The sequence below is a fragment of the Idiotropiscis lumnitzeri genome, chromosome 2 (assembly GCF_059441095.1).
Source record: "Idiotropiscis lumnitzeri isolate Australia: NSW breed Sydney's pygmy pipehorse chromosome 2, RoL_Ilum_1.0, whole genome shotgun sequence".
Lineage (NCBI taxonomy): Eukaryota > Metazoa > Chordata > Actinopteri > Syngnathiformes > Syngnathidae > Idiotropiscis > Idiotropiscis lumnitzeri.
Window position 1 is genome coordinate 36,930,758 of NC_142392.1, and position 23,649 is coordinate 36,954,406.

The following is a 23,649-nucleotide window of genomic DNA, read 5'->3' on the forward strand; positions in this document are numbered from 1 at the left end:
GCTAAAAAATTCTTCAATAAACGTACTGCTGCGAGACACGATTGTGCTGGTGAGAAAAGCAGCGATCCTTGAAGCTTAAAAAAAAGAAAACAAAAAACTGAAGGAACCGACTTTGTAGTAAGGTGTAAATGTGATTTTGAATGAAATATGATAAATTCAATTTTGCAAAGCTTTTTTATTGACATGAAGCCAATGTGATCAGTGCCAGAAGAACCATTGTGTCTGAGTGATGATGAGTTTTTTTTGTGTGTTTACATCAAACGTGGAAATAAAATTGCCTTTGCCTGGAATAACATTTTTTAACATTATGCTTTTCAGTTGTCTTTTTAATCGTACCTAATGGAAAAGGTGTGAGAAGAAACGGTGCTTATGAAATCGGTGCCTTCCACTATCAATAAAATTACTTGTTCCACTTGCTCAACTGGCCTTCATTACGCTGTGTGAAAAGGTGAAAAACTGAACTAGAAGTTGAACTCGAAAAAGAACAAGAAAGAGAAACGCAAGCAGTCTCAGTTTCTCTCAAAGGTTTTGGTATGTCAGGAGTTGGCAACTTGATGGCGACTGGAGTCAGCGCTGGTTTTCTCGCAGTGTTTGGCTGGCTCGTACATGTATGGTCCAATGAACAAAACTCAAACTCTTCAAAGATCCCCTCACATACATTTAATATTTTGCTTTCTGAATAAATTTCTGTCTGGCTAAATACACTTTCTAGGTTGAGCTCTATCAAGCGTTTGAGGTTTGTTGCTAAGCAGAATCTCACTTCGGAAAAAACGTATCATTTTGTCAAATATACCAAATATTTTTTTTCATGCTACATTATATTTTTTATACATTGGATTATTTATGTAATGAAATAGGGAAATTTTAAAATTGGCAACCACATACAGACCTAATTCAATTAATATGAAATATAAAACATTTTATAACTATTGAACTCAATGAGAAGAGTCCTAATCTTGAAATAAATATTGAAATGTAAAAAATACTTATGTATTTAATTAATTCAATAACCCAACCCCGGATAAGCGGCACAAAATGCCTGGATGGATGGAATAATTTAAATTGCATACATATTCAAATGAACAAATATGTTAAGACATAATCAAGAGTGAAATAAAAAGGTTTAAATTCATATTGATATAATTTAACATTAAAATAATTGAATAAATATTGTATTATTACATATACAAGCTTAAATATAAATTGAAATAAATAAAAAAAAAGTCGTGTATTTTTAAATGGCCTAATCTAGATCTGGGAAGTAATTCTCTTTATGAAACTATGAAGGGACTGGAGCTCACAGAAGTGACCAGTCTTGGTTCTGAAGTTCCGATGTAACCAGATACTGCCCTGAGAGAAAATAGGCCTGAGCATTGTTTATGGTGGGGACAATTCTCTCGCCAGGTCAGTGACCTTCCAGGGTATGGAAGTAATTTAAGGTGCCTTCAGTGAAGTCCTACTTTGTCCTACTTGAATGAATCCCCATCAAAATACCATCATTTATGACACCACGGCTGGACAAATAATATCCAGAAACACACTTACGCACCACTGAGTGAGTGTTGGACGATATAGCTTCTCTTTAAAGGTCCGACTTGAAAATGTCTTTGCAAGTGTATCTGCAATTAAATCCACAGGACCTTTTCAAACTTGTCTTTATCTTCGGGTTCATCATAAACAAAGGTGTTGAATACCTCGATGGCCTCGGCTCCGGCATTGGTTCGCAAAAGGGCTATTTTTCTTTCGTCCGCTCTGTTTCCGACTCCCACGGCAGCAAGGTAGAGCTGGAATTGTTGCTTGAAAGCCCGCCAACTCGCGTCCACATTTCCCGTCATTTTCAGCGCTTCTGGTGGCCTTACGGAGTCCATCTCGCGTCAGTCCTTTTCTTGACCCGCGACCTGGTACCATGTAATGTTCTGTCTTCTATCTTAAGAAGTCACGCAGGTAACGTAATGCTGCAAGCTTGTGTGTCTTTATTTACTGACTTGCATTCTCGTCTATGTGCAGTCACACTTGTTCGTCTGGTAACCATTAATTGCACTCAATCACCTTTTTAAACTTGTTTGTGAAGCTTGTATCAGGCACTTGAATAAGATATTGTAATTAACGTAGACCGACCAAATTTTATATCTATATCTATTTCAATTCCCAGACTGTTGTAAAAGCTTTCTTTGTATATAATCTAGACAGTGGCATCCTCACAGGCATTGCCCCCAGAAACAATTTTACAACGTATACATTTCGTTGTGCCGATAATCACCACAATCCAGAAGTGTTGGTTCGCAATAATGTCCGAATGATATCCAGCTAATATGGCACAATGTTAGAATTTGGCTTTGCAAGATGGGCAAATTATTCCTGAATTAAAAAAAATGTAGTTCACTGAGTTCAAATATCTAACTGTTTAGAGATTATAAATTAAGCCCTGAGCTAACGCTCCAATTTTGACAGTTTTTTGGCAAATCTTCAAAGCAAACCAAATGAAATAGTAACCATTTATGATAAAAATAAAAAATAAAATAAAAATCCCAAAACTAGAATTACGCAGATACCAAATTAAACCATTTTTTACGGGAAGAATAGGTGCTCTCCAAGACGTAGACAGCTCCAAGACCGCTGCAGTCTTCACCTCCTATTGTCTCCCGAATGCCTCCCTCCACCTCCAGGCTGTGCCAACTCTGATTCTGTCAACTGGGCGAGGGTGTAGAGACAGTAAAACAATTGGGGGAGCTGTGGAGCAGAGCCCAAAATCAGTCGGGCCCCGTGTCCACAAACCCTCCGGCAGAGACGCACACAGAGCTACCTCTCCCGAGTGACCCGTCTCGTGAAATTTTGAAATTTAGTCACGTTCCCAAAACCGAAGAATTTGTAGTAGGTGCTGAAGTATGATACCCTGTTAGTGACGCGGAGTATTCAACATTCGTAATAGACGTCTGAACCCAGCCAACCGCCTCTACACACCGCTTTACCATGGGGCCTAGATCTTTAGTATGAAGACGCGCATCGATATTCAATGTGATTTGTGGCTGGGTGAAAGTAAACAATTCATACCATTTGCGCTGCTCAGGGACAAGGCACGCATGCGAGGCAACGCCGGTAGACAAAACCTGTTGCTCTCACACCAGTCATTATGAAGTGCTTCGAGAGGCTGGTTCTCCAGCACATCAGGGACTGCCTTCCTCCCACTCTGGACCCCTACCAGTTTGCATACCGGGCTAACAGATCCACTGAGGACGCCATCGACACTGCTCTGCATGTTGAACTGGGCCACCTGGAACAACAGCGGAGCTATGCAAGGATGCTCTTTGTGGACTACAGCTCGGCACTCAACACGATCATCCCAGACATCCTCGTCGCCAAACTGGACACTCTCGGCCTCCCTGCCCTCACACGCATCTGGATTAAGGACTTTCTGACCAACAGACCCCAGACTGTGTTGCTCGGCCCCTACACGTCCTCCACCCTCATGCTGAGCACCGGTTCCCCCCAAGGATGCGTGCTGAGCCCTCTCCTGTACGCCCTCTACACCTACGACTGCAGCCCGGCCCACGGCAACAACACCATCGTCAAGTTTGCTGACGACACGACAGTGGTCGGTCTGATCTCGGAAGGTGACGAGACAACCTACAGAGAGGAGGTAAAGAGACTGACAACTTGGTGCAAGGACAACAGACTGCACCTTAACTCTGCTAAAACAAAGGAGATTGTCGTCGACTTCAGGAGGAACAAGACGCTGCCGCCCCCCCTCTGCATCGAAGGCGTGTGTGTGGAGAGGGTCCACACGTTCAAGTACCTGGGAGTACAGATCTCCGATGACCTTTCTTGGAGTCACAACACCACAGCAGTGGTAAAGAAGGTCCGCCAACGTCTGCACTTCCTGAGAGTCCTCAGGAAATTCATCCTGCACTGAGGCGGACAGAGTGAGGCTCCAGAGGACAGTCAAAACAGCGCAAAGGATTATAAGATAAGATAAGATGTCCTTTATTAGTCCCACAATGGGGAAATTTGAGGTGTTACAGCAGCAAAGATATAGATCACACAGAGTCGGCGGCGTAATGTAGCCGTTAATGTATAACATTAGCTGCAGACATTCAGAAAAAGCATGCAAATATACACAGTATAAACGTATCTAAGTGTAAGGAAACACTCCTAATGTTTGTCCATTATACGGAGGGGGAAACGCTGTAATGATAAAAACTACTGAATGATTGAAAATACTGCAATCATAAAAATATTGCAATGATAAAAGTACTGTAATGGTAAGAGTACTGAAATGATAGAAAAGTACTGCATGATAGAAAATACTGCAATGGTAAAAGTACTGTAATAGTAAAAGTACTGCAACGATAGAAAAATACTGCAATGATGAAAGTACTGCAATGGTAAAAGTACTGCAATGGTAAAAGTACTGTAATAGTAAAAGTACCGCAATGATAGAAAAATACTGCAATGATAAAAGTACTGCAATGATAAAAGTACTGTAATAGTGAACATCCTGCAGTGGTAGAAATACTACAGTGATAGAAGTATTGTAATAAGAATACTGTAATGGTAAACAAAATACATCATTGGTCAATATTTAAGTACACCCTTGGCTGAAAGTACAGTAGTAGTTAATATTGCATCCTAGGACTGCACAATTGCACTAATGCCCTCCCGTTTGTAGGCCTGACCCAATGTTCTTGTTAAAAAGTCTGACAGCAGTTGGCAGGAAGGAGCGGCGAAATCTCTCTTTGGTACAGCGAGGGTGTAAAAGTCTGTCACTGAAGGAGCTGTAAAGTGTTCTCAGAGTGTCATTGAATGGGTGGGCTGGTTTGTCCAGCATTGATGACAGTTTTGCCGTCATCCTTCTGCCCCCCACTGAGTCCACAGAGTCCAGGGAGCAGCCCAGGACAGAGCTGGCCCTCCTCACCAGTTTGTCCAGTCTCTTTTTGTCTCGGCCCGAGATGCCTCCTGCCCAGGAGACCACTCCATAGAAGATGACTGAGGAAACCACCGAGTCATAGAAGTTCCTGAGGAGTGTTCCCCGAACGCCAAAGGACCTCAGCCGCCTGAGTAGGAAGAGTCTGCTCTGACCCTTCCTATAGAGAGCGTCTGTGTTGTCGCTCCAGTCCAGTTTATTGTTCAGATGAACACCCAGGTACTTGTAAGTTGAGACCCTCTCAACGTCTGTTCCCTGGATATTCACTGGTGCAGGTGGAGAGTGCCGACGCTTGCGGAAATCCACCACCAGCTCTTTGGATTTCCCAGCGTTGATTTGGAGGCGGTTCTGCTGACACCAGTCCACGAACCCCTGCGTAACCCCTCTGTACTCCCGATCGTCATTGTCAGTGATGAGGCCGACAATCGCAGAGTCATCAGAGAACTTCTGCAGGTGACAGGTTGTGGAATTGTATTTGTAGTCCGAGGTGTAGAGGGTGAACAGGAAGGGAGCCAGCACAGTTCCCTGCGGCGCTCCCGTGCTGCAGAGGAGCACGTCAGACACACAGTCCTGTGTTCTCACGTACTGTGGCCGGTTTGTGAGGTAGTTGTGAATCCATGTGATGAGGTGGTGGGCCACTCCCGCCTGCTCCAGCTTGTCTCCCAATAAGGCGGGCTGGATGGTGTTGAAAGCACTTGAGAAATCAAAGAACATGATCCTCACCGTGCCCCCCGCCTTCTCCAGGTGGAAGAGTGAAGTGTGGAGCAGGTAGATGATGGCATCATCCACACTGATGCCAGGCTGGTATGCAAACTGGAGTGGGTCCATTGAGGAGCTGACCAGGGGGCGCAGATGGACGAGGACCAGTCTCTCCAGGGTCTTCATCAGATGAGACGTCAGCGCCACTGGTCTGAAGTTGTTGAGCTCCTTCGGATGGGGTGTCTTTGGAACCGGAACCAGGCAGGATGTTTTCCACAGCTGGGGGACTCTGCCCAGCTTCAAGCTCAGGTTGAACATGTGCTGGACGATTCCACACAGCTGGTCTGCGCAGGATTTGAGGAGCTGGGAGCTGATCCCATCTGGGCCTGCCGCCTTCCTCGCCTTCATCTTCCTCAGCTGGTTCTTCACCTGAGATGTTGTGAGGAACAAGGCTGAGCAGGAGGAAGTGGTGGTTGTCTGATGAGGCTGGGAACTGGAGCCTGTGGAGAGAGAGAGGGGCGAGAGAGGGGGAGAGAGGGTCTTGTTCGCAGTGGCAGGAGGGGTGGGTGGGGGCTGCATCAGGGAAGCCTGAGCGGGGTCAGACATTTGATCAAACCTATTGAAAAATAGGTTCAACTCATTTGCCCACTGAAGCCCCCCCCCCTTCTGGGTCTTACCTGCTTGTCCGTGGCCTGAGATGGTCTTCAGGCCCCTCCAGACACCCCTGGCATTGTTCCGCTGCAGTTGTTCTTCCATCCGCATCCTGTAGGACTTTTTCCCCTCTCGGATCCTCCTTCTCAGCTGACGCTGCACTCTCTTCAGCTCGTCCTTGTCGCCTGAAACAAAAGCCCTCTTTTTCTCCTTCAGGAGAGCTTTAATGTCCGGTGTGATCCAGGGTTTGTTGTTGGAGAAACATCTTACAGTCCTGGTGGGAATGGTGTTCTCCATGCAGAAGTTAATATAGTCTGTAACTGTGTCTGTTAGACCATTAATGTCCTCACCGTGAGCTTCGCTGAATACCTCCCACACAGTTGTGTTGAAACAGTCCTTCAAGGCCTCCTCGGCTTCTCCGGACCATCGCTGAACTGTGCGTGTCACAGCTGGCTGCCTGCGGACGAGAGGTTTGTACACAGGCAGGAGAGCAACCAAGTTGTGGTCAGCTTTGCCCAGCGGGGGGAGGGGCAGTGACGTGTACGCCTCCTTGGTGTTGGCTGCCCTCTCCCCTCGCTGTCGGACATCTACACCGCCCGGTGCCTCAGAAGGGCTCTCAACATCGTCAAAGACAATACCCACCCAAACTCACACCTGTTCGACCTGTTGCCCTCTGGCAGGCGCTACAGATGCATCAAATCAAGGACCAATAGACTGAGAAACAGTTTCTTTCCGAGAGCCATCTCCATACTGAACTCTCACACACACACGAGACCACCCTAACCTTGCAAAACAGCATTGTGATGTGTTTCTATATGCCCTATTCAGTACTGAATTCCATTGCACTGTCTTATTTATTTATCTAATTTATATATTGTCTGTATTATTGTTGTATTGCACTGGAGAGGGGAGCCCTCTAATCTCGTTGCACACTTGAGTACAATGACAATAAAGGGATTTCTATTTCTATTTCTATTTCTATCTATTTCTACCTCTGTTACCGCAATCCCGACCTCGTTGACCGGCCGGGTACGGACAGCCAATCTGCTGTGGTGCCGCGTCACCCGAACCTTGCCTAGGAGCAGCAGAAGCGGAAGGCGCAGGTGCAAAGGGAGCTGCATGCATTAGCTGCCCCACCCCTTTTTTTTCATTTTTTTAATTTTATAATTTTTAGCCCTCTTGGCCACCTGAACCTGCAAGTACAACAATTTTTAGTCACGCTCCTTAATCCAATCACACATTTTCCTTTACTGATGTTGTGCAAAATGATGTAAAAAAAAATGTGTTCTCCTGAGACTGATTAGCATTTTTTCATTGATGGACTGTTTCACATGATGTCCGTAACCGGAAGGACACGCCCTAAGGACGGCCAACTGGAACAGCTGCGGAATGACGACAATAATGGATGGGTCACTGCCGGAAGTCTCACTCCATTCACGTTTCGCCCTGGCCACATAGACCAGGCCTGTCTCCTCCGCTCCCCACCTGAAAGATAAAGCAACATCGGCCCCAACAGGGCCAGAAATATCTGATGCACGGCACGGCCAATCTCACCTGAGGTGTCCCCATTCAGCCGGTGACCGTCATGCTGGTCTGTAGGTCTGGCGTCGGCCTCAAGTAAGGACAGTTCCTGACAAGTAAATTTTGTCCCGCATGTAACTCTGTAATCCCCTCTACGAAGAACCTACCCTTGCATTCAGTGAGTAATTTTCATAAAAACAGCGCCACCGCCAACTTAACTGAAATTAACCTCAAGTATCACCGCTGTGGTGCAGTATATTATGGAAAAGTCTTAACAATACAACACAATTCTGCTCTATCCTGGACTGGGTGTGTGTTATCTATTCGTGCACCCAATGTGAATATTAATAAAACCTGCGGAGCACATGAGCAGGCTAAAGCAACAACTATATCTTAATCTGTTTTCATGGAACCTAACTTAGAATATCTTATATCTCCCTCCTTGTTGAGGAGAAACTCCGGGATGGGCGTGATGCGGCGCTATTTGAAGCGTTCTCCGACCTTCTAGTCACACGGGTCACATGTCACCTAGAACCTGTGGAGAGAACTGGAGGAGTGGCACTTGCAAGCGAGAAGGGGTAAATTACCTCCATTCTGACACTTTCAGTTTTGCATAAATTTTGTGTATTAACGTCAATCAATCATTCACTTGATGCTTGAATTTGATTAGTCCAATCTGTCTCCAATAACAATTTGAAAATCAGTACTTGGGAGTGCAATTAGGGATTCAGGTTGATCAGACCTGTCCGCCCATTGCATCCGAAGTACTGTAAGGGCTTGCCGGTGCCCTCAATCAGGTTTCTTTCCTGAGGCCCGTCCCTTAAACATTCACTCAAACCACTTAGACATACAAACACTTTTTCTGTCACACTTTCATTCACCAAAAAGATACTTTCCAATTCCACACAGAGACCCCTCCCTCTGCGCTAATTTAGCCTCAATTTAGCCAGCATATGCCAAAGTTTACCACTGTGCGTTTGTGGATTTACCCATTCAGTCTCCGTGAAATCGTTTCTCCTGTTCCTCCTGGACTCAGCTGACGATCCTGCACCTGTGACGTCAAACAGCTCATAGATGCGGATGTTCGTCTGGTATTTCTGGAATGCTGTCTTGTCCCTTAAAAGTTGTCATGTCAGGGCTGGTGTCGCATAGTCATAAATCATCTGTCGTCCACCTTTGTTACATTTGATACACATCAGTTAATAAATCAGCTGCCAAACTATTTAATCACACTTTATGCTTGGCAAACCTCTCATCAATTGCTAGACAGCTCCTGTTCTAAAGATTTTCTTTAAACATGATCATAAAATGTTTCAATTAAAACCTGTCCCAAAAACCTAATCCCTTTGTGTCATGGTCCGTCTTATCCTGTCATGTTTTTGTTTTGTGTTTGCCCAGCTGGAGTGGGGGCGTTTCCTTTCAGCGCTTGTTCCTGTTCATGTCGTCATGGCTGGAGAGATGCGCCCACCAGCCACGCACCTGTCACTCATCAAGTCATTGATTACTGCACTCTTTAAACACTCCACGCTGACTACTCAGTGTCGGAATATTCATCTTGCTCATGCTCATGTCCCAAGTTGTGAATTCTAGACACCTTGTTATTGCATTCCGTGTACCTTGTTCCCGTTCATTGTTTGTGTTTCTGTTTTCATTTATTGATCTCGGTTGAGCTCAATTGTTTTCCCTTGCCCTTCTGCGGTAAGCGATTTTTGTTCATTTTGTTCCTTGCCTTTTGCAAGCCTTTTTCGTTCCCGTCGTTATTCCCCTGGTGTCAGTTTTTCCACCAGCGTCTTTCGTTGCACTTTGTCGGTATTGCGTATGATTATATATCTTATATATCTTGTCCGCACCCCAGCCACGCCTCCCCATCTCCAACCCTCACAAACAGCTACCGTCCATCGGCCACTCGACCCCCATCTTTCCAACCTCATATCTGCAACTCCCCCTGCTCATCCAACTGCTCCCACCACTTTCCCCACCAATCTCTCCCCACACTCTTCACCCTGCTTGCTTTGACTTTTTTCTTTCAATTTCCTAATCAACTCAGAGTTCCCAATAGTCACATTTCGTATGTTCGCGAGACACATGCTCAATAAAGCCTTTGTGTTTCGGTTTCAAATACTTTTTATCTCAAGTAATTTCATCGCCAATCCTCTCCTTTATTGCTAATCATCCCCTGAAATTTTTATACCAATCATAATTTTACACTCCCACCATTTCCCCATTTTTAATCAACTACGACTCAATGTGGAACTCTCATCGGAGAAAGGTCCATCCTATCACAGATTTTTCCGTGTTTTGGATTCTCCTCTCTGTACTACCAAAATATCCAAAACTTCAATATTCATTCACTCCAACCAATCAGGCAGTTTTATCTTATCACCGTTAGGTTTCCCCCTGTTCTGCTTCAGGGTTGCATTCACTCACACGATCGCTTGAACTTTCACACGATATATTGTATGCACCACACGTTACTTTAAGCATGTTTTCTTTTGAGTGTGGGACGCAAACCCTACTCTCTCCTTTTTATCATCACTCACCAGACATAAACACTCTACTTTCTCTTACACCCGCTAACATTAAACCAATTGAGCATCATAAGACATAGACGCGGGAATTATAAACATGAGACACAACAACCCAGTTGAACGCAGCACAGCAAGGGCCACAAATTGCCACGGGACACACACAACGTATAGCCAGTTAGACAATTACACAACAAATACACGTCACAATTAACACACAGACAACAGCACAAACACAGAACAGAGCAAGTGAACCACATTGGAACACCCCGAAAGCAAGAAACTTCCAACAATATTGGAACACCTTAAAATCTATTCTATATTCCAGCAACCGGAACGTTCCACGCCTCGGTCAACCACGTATACCGTGACTGCCCGCTCTTTTACCGTGACTGCGCACTTTTTATTGAGGTTGCAGTGCGACCATCAGCTCGTCAGCTGTGCACTTCCCTCCACCGTGTATGCCTCTGCAGCGACAGATAATGGCGGTCCGAAAGATCCAATCTTTCCCAGCCTCAGTCCACTTATATACTATACTATACTAACTATACTGAGCGTCACTTTATTGGGATCGCCGTGCACACGTTCTGCTAGTCAGCTGTGCATCCCCTTCTTCGACTGCCAGAGCAGGAGTCCCCGTTTTTGACTCCGGGTACTAATTTCTGTTGCCGGCCGACAACAGTAGCCCCCTCCTTATTTCACCTGCGTACGCTTCCAATATTACTAGTAATCCATGCGCAATCTACATTCTATACAAAGCATGCAACCATTCCTGAAGTCCAGAAACAATATATCCAGAAACACTGACAAAATTTAATAATCGGCCACGTCTTTCCACTCTACAATATAACAAATCAGGAGACTTTGAATAAACAGGCTCTCCCCTACCTTTGTTCTGATTGTCCAGGCCTGGAATATTGTAGAGTGTGAAGAACAAGCCGCAAGGACTCCCTCCTTGAGAAAATCACGTCGGGGTCACCAAAACTGTTGGAGTTGGGCCACCGAGAAAATGAGAAACATTTAGGAAATGAATCTTAAAAGCCAAACTTACTCCAATGCGTGTTAGTTTTTTGTACTCAAGAAGAAAAGGGTCAAATAAAGACTCAACAACAGCTGATTAAAGTTGCGATATTTTAGTTTCTTCGATTTCTGGAGTTCAGGAAATAGTATCTGGGCAGCTTTTTCTTTATCTGACAAGAAACTGTACTCAAGACGCGTACAATCGAAAAATGGCGCGCTGATCTCAGCCCAGCCTGACATTTTATAGGAGGTTTTCTATGTCAAGGGTCATGTAGATTGAATCGGTCGTCCTTGCCCCCTCCCCCGGTCCACGTTCCACGTCCAAGGCTGACCTTCTCAGGCAGGCGGCAGTCTCTCCGTCTCTCCTGCTCACATTCCCCTGTAATCTCGTCAGTGTACAGATTGTGTGGTGTATGTTTTCCCAGATCAAATTACGTGTTTTTTGGTGTTCTTGATAGCGTCCCGGTGACGTCTTCCCCGGCCCAACTTGATATGTTTGAATCTTCGATGGCCTATGTGCAGAATGTGTTTTGTCGTATTTTCCATGAAGTGCTATCTGGTTTGTCATCAGTTTGACCTGAGCAGACTGAATCTGTTCTGAATGAGAGTGTGGGTCATAAAATTCTATGTGTGCAAGTTTGAGGTCTTACATTTAAACTAAGTCATAAATTTAGCATATGAATGCATCAGTAAACACCATGACTACAATCCCAGTCAATCTTATCGATGCACTGTACTTCTACTCTCATTTGATAAATGCTTTTTGTTTAATCAATGTTTAACATATTCAGTAAATATGAACCTGCTAAATTAAATAATTGACCTTCTGTCCCGTAAGTGTTTAAAATAATGCCAGCAATCGTAATACAATCCTTCACTATTAATTACATAACGCCTACAATAAAATACAACTTTAACTCTATTGGTGAAAGTAAAGTTTAATTTAGGCTATTAAGTAACTCAGTGGTGGGCCTTCAAGGCCGTCTCTGCTGGCCAAACATAATCAATAAAAAAAAAAAGATCATAATCGTCACATTGATGTCATATTATAGCTGAGCGTTTTATTTTTAGGTGAGAGTTTTGAATCCAATCGGAATTCCGCTAGCTCGTGTTGCCGGGCAGGTTTCACAATACGGGGAGCGCGCATTATGCATTCCGAGGCCTTAAGATGCAATTGTGCGAGCATCTCTTCTGTCGAAGTCAATGAGCTTTCATATTTGTGAGACGGTTGCGATAGCCAATCAGATCACGAGTTGGTTACAGTGAGCCTTCTCGCTGGCCTTATGCTGAGGGTGATGAATGCGTTTTGTGATTGGATACTCACTCGTAAGGGGGCGGCGCAATGCCGAATCAACACACCAAAAAGTCGTCTGAAATATATTCTTGCTTTTTTGAAACCACAATGGCCGAAGGAGGGAAAAGTGTGAATTTAATTGCAGATACACTTGCAAGGACATTTTCAAGTCGGACCTTTCAAGAGAAGCTATATCGTCCAACACTCACTCAGTGGTGCGTAAGTGTGTTTCTGGATATTATTTGTCCAGCCGTGGTGTCATAAATGATGGTATTTTGATGCGGATTCATTCAAGTAGGACAAAGTAGGACTTCACTGAAGGCACAGGTGTGAAATGCACAGAAGTAACTTAAAAAGTAAAAGTAAAAAAAAAATACGATTGTTTAAGAATGTGCAAGAAAGAACTCAATCTGATCGAAATTTTGTGCTTTGAAAAATGTTGAAAATAATGATATTTTCCAGGAGGTATTTATTTCTTTGTTGTTTATTATTTCAATTCTATACTTATTTCAATATCTGAGTATTATTTTTCTTTCAATATGTAGTATATTTTGTCTTTGAAGTGTGGGTCCTTGCTGCCTTCTGGAGAGGCAGCCGAGCAAGGCTGGATTGGTGATGGAAAAGAACTGGTTCGAAAAAGAATGTGTGCGTGTGTGCGCTCCGCGCACGTGCGAGCCCCCTCTCAGACATTCCCTGTATGAATATCTAATTTTCCCTTGTTGCATATGCATTCCCATCCCGCTAGTCTTCGGGATTTCCCTCCAAAAGTCCCCCAGAGGGAGAGCAGGTGCGTCTCCCCGTTGATACGACCAGTCTACTCGTGACCACCTTAAATTACTTCCATACCCTGGAAGGTCACTGACCAGGCGAGAGAATTGCCCCCACCATAAACAATGCTCAGGCCTATTTTCTCTCAGGGCAGTATCTGGTTACATCGGAACTTCAGAACCAAGACTGGTCACTTCTGTGAGCTTCAGTCCCTTCATAGTTTCATAAAGAGAATTATTTCCCATATCTATATTAGGCCATTCAAAAATACACAACTTTTTTTTTTATTTATTAAAATTTATATTTAAGCTTGTTTATGTAATAATACAATATTTATTAAATTATTTTAATGTTAAATTATATCAATATTAATTTAAACCTTTTTATTTGACTCTTGAATATTTCTGAACAAATTTGTTCATTTGAATATGTATGCAATTTAAATTATTCCATCCATCCAGCCATTTTCTGCCGTTCATCCAGGGTCGGGTTATTGAATTAATTTTTTAGTATTTTTTATAATTCAATATTTATTTCAAGATCAGGACTCTTCTCAATGAGTTCAATATTTATAAAATGTTTCTATATTTCTTATTAATTGAATTAAGTCTGTATGTGGTTGCCAATTTTAATATTTCCCTATTTCATTATAAAAATAATCCAATATATAAAAAATATAATACAGCATGAAAAAAAATATTTGGTATATTTGACAAAATGATACATTTTCCGAAGTGAGATTCTGCTTAGCAACAAAACGCCAAACGCTTGATAGAGCTCGACCTAGAAAGTGTATTTAGCCAGTCAGAAATTTAATCAGAAAGTGAAATATTAAATGTATGTGAGGGGATCTTTGAAGAGTTTGAGTTTTGTTCATTGGACCATACATGTACGAGCCAGCAAAACACAGCGAGAAAACCAGCACTGACTCCAGTCGCCATCAAGTTGCCAACTCCTGACATTCCAAACCCTTTGAGAGAAACTGAGACTGCTTGCGTTTCTCTTTCTTGTTCTTTTTCGAGTTCAACTTCTAGTTCAGTTTTTCACCTTTTCACGGCCTATTGAAGGCCAGTTGAGCAAGTGGAACAAGTCATTTTATTGATGATTGTGGAAGGCACCGATTCCATAAGCATCGTTTCTTCTCACACCTTTTCCATTAAGTACGTTTAAAAAGACAACTGAAAAGCAAAATGTTCACAAATATTTGTTCCAGGCACAGGCAATTACTTTTATTTACATGTTTGATGTTAACACACAAAAAATATCATCATCACTCAGACACAATGGTTCTTCTGGCACGGATCACATTGGCTTAATGTCAATAAAAATAAGCTTTTCAAAATTAAATTCATCATATTTTATCCAAAATCATATTTACATCTTACCACAAAGAGTCAGTTCCTTGAGTTTTTTGTTGTCTTTTTTTTAAGCTTCAAGGATCGCTGCAATTCTCACCAGCACAATTGTGTCTCTCAGCACCCTCTTTAGAAAAGAATTTTTTAGCACAAACGCTGCAACTGAATGGCTGGTCTCCACTGTGTGTTCTTGTGTGCCTTGTGAAATGAGAATTATTGGAGAAGCTTTTACCACAAACTGAGCAGGAAAAAGGGTTTTCTCCACTGTGTGTTCTTGTGTGACAAGTTAAACTTAACTTTTCAGAGAAGCGTCTACCACACACTGAGCAGGAAAAAGGTTTTTCTCCACTGTGCGTTCTTGTGTGGATTGTTAAACTTGAATTTTGAGAGAAGCTTTTACCACAAACTGAGCAAGTAAAAGGTTTTTCTCCAGTGTGTGTTCTTGCGTGTTCTGTTAAAGTTGCCTTTTGAGAGAAGCATTTTCCACAAACTGAGCAAGAAAAAGGTTTTTCTCCACTGTGCGTTCTTGTGTGGATTGTTAAATAAAACTTTCCAGAGAAGCTTTTGCCACAAACTGAACAGGAAAAAGGTTTTTCTCCACTGTGTGTTCTTATGTGATATGTTAAACTTGAATTTTGAGAGAAGCTTTTACCACAAACTGAGCAAGAAAAAGGTTTTTCACCACTGTGTGTTCTTGTGTGCCTTACTAAATGAGACTTTCGAGAGAAGCATTTCCCACAAACTGAACAAGAAAAAGGTTTTTCACCACTGTGTGTATTTCTGTGTCCTTTTAAAGACCGCTTTGAAGTTAATGAGTCAGTGTGACATGCCCTTTCACCTTTGGCTTGCCCATCATCATCATCATCATCATCATTAGTATCATCATCATCGTCATGAGCGTCTGATGTGTCCTCATTATGTGTTTGTGATGGCCCCCAGTGGTCTTCGTCACCTTCTGTTGTCACGTGATGTCTTGAGCTGCTGCTTGTAGGCTCCGCCCCTCTGTTGTCCTCACTCACATCCTTGTTTTCATCTTCAGTCTTTATAGGGAGAACGTTCACTGGTGACTTGTTGATCTCCTCCTCCTCCTCCTCCTCCTTTTTGATGTGAGTCAAGTCTGGCTCCTCTTTCACAGAACGGAGATCGTTTTCACTGACGTCTGCAGGACACAAAAAGACAAATTTGGTTTGGTCAAGTCAAAGTTCAGGCGGCGACTTTGTCTTATATTGTTTTTACCGTGCTACCTTGACTTGTGCCTGCCGCACACGGGAGCAATGCGTGCGACCCCAACTTGGACCGGACCATGGGGACATTTCACAAAATTACGTCCTACGATGTAAGCCTCCCGTTAGCCGCACAACAGTGATAAACGAGCATCTAAAAAGGAAGCATGTTGCGGCTGATGCCCGATTTCATTCCGGACATAGTCACAGACGTTTCTGGAAGCGAACTGAAGTTAGCACACACAGGCTATTGTGTGCGTCTGATGGAACACCTGTTGTGGGACCCTAACATAATGATGCAGACCACTGGGAGCCATCGCAACATTATGTCATTGATAAAATAGGAATCCTTCAAGTAAAATATGTTTACAAGTATTTCTTTTTGCATTTAGAGATAGAATTAAATAATCCTGGGCTTGTTGGTAGAAAAGGGGGTTGTGACGTTCTCCCTTTTTAAGCGCATAGTAAGCCAAAGATGCAGATGCATTTCTTGCAGCATGTGCTTGTTCACTGATGAGATCCGTGCAACCCTGGATGGATGCATTCAATGTATTTAAAATGATTGGATGAGGTGAAACTATGCACACGTGCACAAAACAGTGCAGGGCCACCCGAGGTTCATTGACTCTCACCCGACCAAGCCAGTACAAAGTTCATAAATAAGACCAATACGTACTTGATTTTTAAAAAACTTAATATTTTGTGTTTTATCCACTAAAATTGATTAACCACCATTGATGTTTTCGCCGCAGTGTGCACATTTTTTAGAGTCAGGCAGAATTCCTTCAGTAAGGAATTGCTTGAACAAGATACGTCAGAGTTTTTGCCAAAAACGAGACAAGCCTGCACAAATGAATCACCCAGCCAAGATTGTCTTTGTCACTTGCGAGGAGCAGTCCGCCAAAGAGAAAAGCGTTCCCGCTCTTGTGCGGCGTTTTATTGAAGCACAGCAAAGTAATTTGTATATGCAAACTCATAAAGAATGGAAAAACATGAACACTTTGACTTTATCACACCCGTCTGTCCACACTCTTCCTGTTGTTCGAACGGTTTCAGCTTACAAGACATGTTTGGGTCAAACTTCTGTTCAATGCGAGCTAAACGGTTTCCTGTCAAACACGGTTCAAGACGTGCATCTGTTTTTGTGGCTTCTTGTTAATCTGCCAGCATAGACACAACTCTGTTACCACTGAACTCACGTTTTCCTGTTTAAGAGGTCCATGTTTTTGTGACCTTCTATTAACCTGTAAGCATAGTTTTGAAACTTGAGGTGTCAGGTTGAAATGCCCTGAGGCCTTTGGGAGAGCTTAATTTGCTGCTGACTGAAATAGCTGACTGCACCAGATAAAGGTGACTGACACCAGGGAAAAAGCAGGCATTGTTGTTCATTTTTACAGCCGTCCTGCTTCCTTCAGCTCTGTGCACCCTCTCTCTGCTAGCCCCCCCCAATATTAAAAAATAAAACGGCAATAACATTGACCGATTTCCCCAAACAACTTAATGTTGTGATGCATATTTTTAACGATAGAAAGTCGTTCTTTCCAAAGCAAATGAAAGTAAGACGTGTACAAACCTGCTTTGTGTAGCACAACACGAGGCTGCTTCCAACCTTCGCCCAGCAGTTGAAGATGTTGCTCGTTCTCTTCTTTTATTCCAGAAAGTTCCTCTTTGTACTTGGGTGTCGTTCTAGCACACATTTTCAAATGATAATTCCAAAAAATTTGCACTTGATCTCTGCTTGGCGATAACTCGTGAGCTTCTCTTTGTTCGACGAGACGAATGAAAGATGGCGTCGTTTTTCAAAGTCGCACAGAAAGGATTTCCTGTTCGGCACGAAAGCGGAAGAACAGGACACACCCCGCTGTGATATGATTGGCTGCTGGCTGTGTGGCGCACTGTCACCAACTCACCGACAGATGTCACCATTTGCGATGCAAATCATCGTTATCTTCTTCTAAACATTGGAAAAACGTACGATTTGAACCGTATGCACATGAACAAACATTTTAGTTCCCAAATATGAACTTGAGAGATGTATTGAATTTTACTTTTGTTGCTGGTTTTGTTTATACATCTGACACCATGTCGTCGGTTGGATAGTATTTCAAATGTATTTCCCTATTATTAACAGTTGACATGATAAAGTGATACTTTATGTCAACATATTTGCACCTTTGCCTTTTTCCAGGCTTTTTTGACAAGTTGCGATGTGGTTGTAAATTTTAAATTAAAACATGTCACTCTTTTATTACTTAACTGTTATTGTGTTCGAAAATGATTTGGGTATTTATTTAAGTACTTGAATATTTCATTATTCGTTTTAGTATTCATTAAACTACAATAATTCACTATTAATTTCAAGATTCATTGAACTGTTTTAGGAATAATTTAGTATTCAATGTTTAATTGTGACAGAACTTACTTTTTAAATTTTGGTTTCACCATCTTAATCTTATGGAAAATTATTTAACAAGCACCAACACAAGGTTTTTAAAGATAAAGATAAAGATGTCCTTTCATAGTCCCACAATGGGGAAATTTGCAGTGTTACAGCAGCAAAGGTATAGATCACGTAATGTAGCCGTTAATGTATAACATCAGCAGCAGACATTCATAAAAAGCATGCAAATATACACTGTATATACGTAAATACACAAATCCCCATGTGTATAAACACACTTACATCCCACAACATATACAAGTGTAAGGAAACACTCTGAATGTCTGTCCATGGTACAGAGGGGAAATTAATAAAAATGCTGCAATGATAAGACTACTGCAATGGTAAACAAAATACAGCATTGGTCAATATTTAAGTACAGCATTGGATAAAGCACAGTAGTTGTGTTTGTTGCATCCTCGGACTGCACAATTGCACTAATGCCCGCCCATTTGTAGACCTGACCTAGTGTTCTTGTTAAAAAGTCTGACAGCAGCCGGCAGGAAGGAGCGGAACAATCTCTTCACTCTATCACTGAAGGAGCTGTGGCGTGCTCCAAGAGTGTCATTGAGTGGGTGGGCTGGGTTGTTCAGCATTGATGACAGTTTCGCCATCATCCTCCTGCCCCCCACTGAGTCCACAGAGTCCAGGGAGCAGCCCAGGACAGAGCTGGCCCTCCTCACTAGTTTGTCCAGTCTCTTTTTGTCCCGGCCCGAGATGCCTCCTGCCCAGGAGACCACTCCATAGAAAAAGACAGATGAAACCACCGAGTCATAGAAGTTCCTGAGGAGTGTTCCCCGAACGCCAAAGGACCTCAGCCTCCTGAGTAGGAAGAGTCTGCTCTGGCCCTTCCTATGGAGAGCGTCTGTGTTGTCGCTCCAGTCCAGTTTATTGTTCAGATGAACACCCAGGTACTTGTAAGTTGAGACCCTCTCAACGTCTGTTCCCTGGATATTCACTGGTGCAGGTGGAGAGTGCCGACGCTTGCGGAAATCCACCACCAGCTCTTTGGATTTCCCAGCGTTGATTTGGAGGCGGTTCTGCTGACACCAGTCCACGAACCCCTGCGTAACCCCTCTGTACTCTCGATCGTCATTGTCAGTGATGAGGCCGACAATCGCAGAGTCATTGGAGAACTTCTGCAGGTGACAGGTAGAGGAATTGTATTTGTAGTCCGAGGTTTAGCGGGTGAACAGGAAGGGAGCCAGAACAGTTCCCTGCGGCGCTCCCGTGGTGCAGAGTAGCACGTTAGACACACAGTCTTGTGTCCTCACGTACTGTGGCCGGTTTGTGAGGTAGTCGTGGATCCATGTGATGAGGTGGTGGGCCACTCCCCGCTTGCTCCAGATTGTGTCCCAATAGGGTGGGCTGGATAGTATTGAAAGCACTGGAGGAATCAAAGAACATGATCCTCACAGTGCTCCCCGCCTTCTCCAGGTGGGAGAGTGAAGTGTGGAGCAGGTAGATGATGGCATCATCCACACTGATGCCAGGCTGGTATACGAACTGGAGTGGGTCCATTGAAGAGCTCACCAGGGGGCGCAGATGGACGAGGACCAGTTTCTCCAGGGTCTTCATCAGATGAGACGTCAGTGCCACTGGTCTGAAGTTGTTGAGCTCCTTCGGATGGGGGGTCCAGGCAGGATGTTTTCCACAGCTGGGGGACTCTCCCAGCTTCAGGCTCAGGCTGAACATGTGCTGGACGATTCCACGCAGCTGGTCTGCGCAGGATTTGAGGAGCTGGGAGATAATCCCACCTGGACCCGCTGCCTTCCTTGACTTTATCTTCCTCACCTGGTTCTTCACCTGAGATGTTGTGAGGAACAAGGCTGAGCAGGAGGAAGTGGTGGTTGTCTGATGTGGCTGGGAACTGAAGCCTGTGGGGGGCGGGGGGGGGGTTGGAGAGAGAGGGGGAGAGAGGGTTTCATTCGCAGCGGCAGGAGGGGTTGGTGGGTGCTGCAGCAGTTGAGACTAAGCGGGGGTAGGCATCTGATCAAACATATTGAAAAATAGGTTCAACTCATTTGCCAAATGAAGGTCCCCCCCCCTTCTGGGGCTTTGGTTTCTGTGGCCTGAAATGGTCTTCAGGCTCCTCGAGACATCCATGGCATTATTACTCTGCAGCTTTTCCTCCATCCGCATCCCATAGGACTTTTTCCCCTCTCTGATCCTCCTTCTCAGCTGACGTTTCTCTTCAGCTCTTCCTTGTCGCCTGACACAAAAGCCCTGTTTTTCTCCTTCAGGAGAGGTTTAATGTCTGGTGTGATGCATGGTTTGTTGTTGGAGTAACGTCTTACTGTCCTGGTGGAAATGGTGTTCTCCATGCAGAAATTAATATAGTCTGTAATTGTGTCCGTTAGACCATTAGTGTCCTCCCAGCGGGCTTCGCTGAATACTTCCCACACAGTTGTGTTGAAACAGTCCTTTAGGGCCTCCTCTGCTTCTCCAGACCCTCTCTGAACTTTGCCTGTCACAGCTGGCGGCCTGCGGACCAGAGGTTTGTACACAGGAAGGAGAGCCACCAAGTTGTGATCATCTGTGCCCAGCGAGGGGAGGGACAGTGATGTGTCCGCCTCCTTGGTGTTGGCATAGAAAAGGTCCAAGATTTTATTGTCTCTGGTGTGGCAGTCACATATTGTGTGAATGAAGGCAGAGAGGAGGAAGGAGAAGCATGATTGAAGTCACCAGTGATAAGGAGCAGGGCATTTGGGTGCTTTGTTTGTAGCCTACTCACAGCTGCAGTCAGTACGTCACAGACTGTCTCACTCTTAGCTGACGGAGGTTCGTACACCGCCACAGAGATCACATGACTGAACTCTCGTAGGACGTAATATGGACGCACGCTAACAGCTAGAAGTTCAATGTCCCAACTGCAAAGTTGCTCCTTAATCGTGATGTGCCCAGGATTACACCATCTATCATTAACAAACACAGCCAGCCCTCCTCCTTTCTTCTTACCGCTTTCCAGTGTCCTGTCCGCAAGTAGAATTTGGAAGCCGTCCAATTTGACGATGGCGTCCGGCGTTAGCTCTGTTAGCCAAGACTTCGTGAACATCAGCAAGCTCGCCTCCCGGAAATTCCACACGTGCCGGGTTAACGCTGTTAGCTCGTCCATTTTGTTGGGGAGGGATCGAACATTCCCCATAATAACGGACGGGAGGACGGGGTGCTTTCGTCTCCTCCTTGCCTGGTGTTTAGCCCCCGCATCCCCCGTCTCTTCCTCCTCAGCTCCCGGGGGATATCGGGTCTCGCTCCGGCAGCCGGTGCGGGGTTAGCACAGAGTGCTAACAGGTGATCTCTTGTGTACATGATCGATCCGTAGCTCAGAGTTATGTCTCCGGACACGGTCGCGCAAAAAACAGCCCCCAGCAGCAATAAAACCACCACAAGTCGGATGTCCATTGCTGTGATGAGGTGAAATAAATAAATAAATAAACAGGGTAAAGGGAAAAACACACGAAGAAGGCTCAACGGTGAGCCAGTGCTGCTGAAACAGGCAGCCACTTGCGCGGTGCCGAAAATCATCATCCTCATTATCATCATTGTCGTCTTCAGGAGCGTGGGACGATGTGTCCTCACTATGTGCTTGTGATGGCCCCCAGTGGTCTTCGTCACCTCCTGTTGTCACGTGATGCTTGGAGGCTGCGCGTGTCTGTTGTCCTCACTCTCACCCTTGTCTTCATCTTCACTCTTTCAAGCCGTGATTCTCAAATCGTGGATCGCGATGCGATGCTGAGGCGGGCGCGTGGGACCCTGGGGAACATGCTTTTTTTCCGCCGTAGTCCATCTGAACGATGCATCGTTTTGGGACCGAAAAAGGCGATCTCAGACAACACGAGTTTGAGCTCGTCAAAGCTGTTTGTGCCCCTAGTTCACGCGGTACTGATTAAAAAAAAATAAATATATATAGCGTCGGCCTGTCGCTGGTTGTCCTGGAAGTGATTTATTTTGCTGCTACTTAAACGCCCTGCGCTAAGCTATCTTGCGCCGCAGCAGAACGGACTTTATTTGAACTATATCTAAGTCCGCGCACAGGAGCAGCAACAAGATACGTGATGGCTAATAAACGACTCCACGAACAAGTAGCGTGCTAAACGAGGAGGCGAGGAGGTGCTAAGCGCGCTAATCGCTAAAATGAATTGTTTCTATGTACGCTCGACGTTTAACAGAAGTCTGACTTGAACTGCGTTTGGGTGGAGAGCCAGCAGCTATGAACAGAAATGTTGTATTGCAACCATTAAGTATCTAAACATAAAATGAAAGGAACACGGAAATGTCTGACGTCATCACGACGAAGTGGTTTGATGTCAAACGTAAAGTAACTGTAATGATAGCAGTTATATCATTAGTCACTAGTTGGCAGTATTGCCTGATGTGTGTTTGGTTACCAGACGAACAAGTGTGTCTGCACATAGACGAGAATGCAAGTCAGTAAATAAAGATGAACAAGCTTGCAGCATCACGTTACCCGCGTGACTTCTTAAGATAGAAGCCAGAACATTACATGGTACCAGGTCGCGGGTCAAGAAAAGGACTGACGCGAGATGGGCTCCGTAAGGCCACCAGAAGCGCTGAAAATGACGGGAAATGTGGACGCGAGTTGGCGAGCTTTCAAGCAACAATTCCAGCTCTATCTACCTTGCTGCCGTGGGAGTCGGTAACAGAGCGGACGAAAGAAAAATAGCCCTTTTGCGAACCAATGCCGGAGCCGAGGCCATCGAGGTATTCAACACCTTTGTTTATGATGAACCGAAGATAAAGACAAGTTTGAAACGGTCCTACAAAAATTTGATGAAAACTGTCTTGCTAAGAAAAACGAAACTTATGAGAGATACGTGTTTTGTTCAAGACTCTAACAGCGCGGTGAGTCCTTTGACAATTTCCTCACCGATCTCAAAATTAAAGCTAAGTCTAACTTTGGTGATCTGAAAAACTCAATCATAAGGGATCAGACTAACGAAAAGAAACTAAGAGAGACGCTGTTGAGGGAAGCCGACCCAACATTGGAAAGTGCAATAAAGACTTGCCAAGCTAACGAGCTAGCAAAGCAGCACGTGCTAACTTTCCAAGCAGCGCCATCTTATGAAAAAACTGAGTCCGTGAAGGCAGTGACGAGGAAAGGTAAACTGCGATTCAAGAAAAAGACCAAAAACAATGAAAATGATCAAGCTCCATTCAGCTGTAAAAAGTGTGGAGAAAGGCACGAGCCAAAACGATGTCCTGCATGTGCTA

The 23,649-nt window shown here is 44.2% G+C and overlaps 1 protein-coding gene across 1 annotated transcript in view; it reads left to right on the plus strand.

Moving 5' to 3' along the window:
- The window catches only part of LOC148342453 (uncharacterized), a 95,981-nt gene that overhangs the window by 59,046 nt on the left and 13,286 nt on the right, over nucleotides 1-23,649 (plus strand). The gene's annotated exons all lie outside the window — the stretch shown is intronic.